Source organism: Mesitornis unicolor, unplaced genomic scaffold, assembly GCF_000695765.1.
Source record: "Mesitornis unicolor isolate BGI_N332 unplaced genomic scaffold, ASM69576v1 scaffold32532, whole genome shotgun sequence".
NCBI classification, from domain to species: domain Eukaryota; kingdom Metazoa; phylum Chordata; class Aves; order Mesitornithiformes; family Mesitornithidae; genus Mesitornis; species Mesitornis unicolor.
This window is the reverse complement of record NW_010171759.1, coordinates 1-2,055: the sequence shown is the minus strand read 5'-3', so window position 1 is coordinate 2,055 and position 2,055 is coordinate 1.

Genomic DNA, 2,055 nt, shown 5'->3' with positions numbered 1-2,055 from the left:
AATGCCACAGGAATCTAGAAAATACTTCTAAACCTTGCTTCTGATTCCCCCCTCTCTCCCTACAATCATTGAAACATTATATAGACTTAATATTGGATTTAGTGGCATATAGCCAGTGGAGATACATCAACTTACACCAACCAGTGCAATACAGATCTAATGCAGTAGCGCCATCTAGTGACCCGATGCCATGATCCCGTCTTGCATTTTGGAGATTAGATTAGTCAAAATGCTACCTTTTCCCAACTCTTACGTATTTAATAAAAAAAACCCCACATTTTCTATGAATACTGCACGGAAAGAGAAACGAATAGAAAACAGTCATAAAATTTAAAAGACAGTTTAAACTTAAAGCCAGAATTTCATTAAAATTAATAAAGAAAAGAACTATTGAAAGAATTTAACTTAGTTCTTCTCAGTTCTTCCTGAGTTTTGTAATGTTTGGTCTGTGTGAAAACTAACACTCTGCACTGTGAAAATGACATCATAAAGTGTTGAACAGTGATCCCACAGGAGCTGTGTAGGACTTCTCACCTCAGGAGACTTCTACTGTTTGACACTTAGGGGCCATTGTATTTCTCCTTTCCAAGTTACTGAAGTTTCAGTGCTTTCCATAGTGGTACACTACATTTATAGAAGTTGTTTTGAAGATGAGTACATTCTGACAGACACACTCAAGTTCTTCAACCATTTCTGAGGCAAAATAATCTTAGTAACTCCCACTGAAACTAGTTGTTACTGCTGCCACTCAGCACTCAAGTGTTTTATTTCAATTCACCCCTGAGAAACCCTGGCAACAAATACAACAGGCAATTACAAAAACCCTTTTCAAACACTTTCAGAAAGGAATTTCAGGAGATCAAGATGGTGATGAGCAGAACATGCTACAGTGTAAAGAGACACACTTCATTAAAAAAAAAAAATTGGAACAACAGAGTCCAGTGGCCAACTCACTTTCCAAACAAAAACTGCTAAGAGTAAATTGCAAAGCTTCCTTTGCACTGGGAGATGCCATCACTCAGCAACATGACATCATCATCTCAATGAAAAGATGCACCCAAGTGTCCAGAAATGAGAAAAAGTGCCAGGTGAAAAAATACTTGCAGTATAGCTGCACCTGGCATCTAGTGTTGAAAAAAGTTTGTCACAAATGGTTTGTTAAAGGGACTGGTATTTTGACCATAGACATCTCACTATGCAAAAATTCAGTCAAATATGTGTTCAGTCTCTTCAGATGTTTTTTTGGGTTTTTCTTGTTGTTGTTTGGTGGGTTTTGGTTGTTTTTTTTACACTAACCTCTCTAACAAAATTCCCTTGTTACATGATGAATGAAGCTTTTAAGCAATGCCCAAGCCTATGCTCCCAACTGTTTCTTATAAATACGAATAAAATGGTAAACAGCCACTGACAAAAATTTTGGCCCCAATGACACAAAATAAAAGAACTGCTCAAAAATGCAAAGATAGGAGTACTAGGTATCAGAACCCTGTATGCTACAAATAAAGACAACACTGGTGAATGCCATACTGAGTGAACCTTTCTCCAAGATTATATGTATTGCAAAATTCAAAATAAGGGCCTTTGATATAAGTTATTGTCAAGAATCTTAATTTGGTCATTTGGTCTTTTCATTGCCATGAACTGCCTGAAAGTGAAACACAACTTCCACCCCATAGGACAGCATGGAATGTAATGCAAACAATGCTTAAGAAGGAAGCAGAATAGCTACAGTAAACCTGTTCCAAAGAAAAGATAATCAGACTTTTTTCACACAGTTAATTTCATGGCCTTTGATGATCTGTGCAGTACAGTTCCTGCATACACAGACTTTTCTTTCCTATTCTGATGAACCACATTAGCAGCACACATCTTAAAACTTCCCTTCTTTCCCACAGACTACCCTACTTGCCATCTCCTTGACTTGCAACAGCTGCCAGTTGTGTCCTATTCTCCATTTCTTTTCACACACTTTCTACAACAGCTACAGCATCCACACCACCAGACCTCTTCTGATTTAAAACATCCATCTTCCACACCTCTAATTAGGCTTCTTGG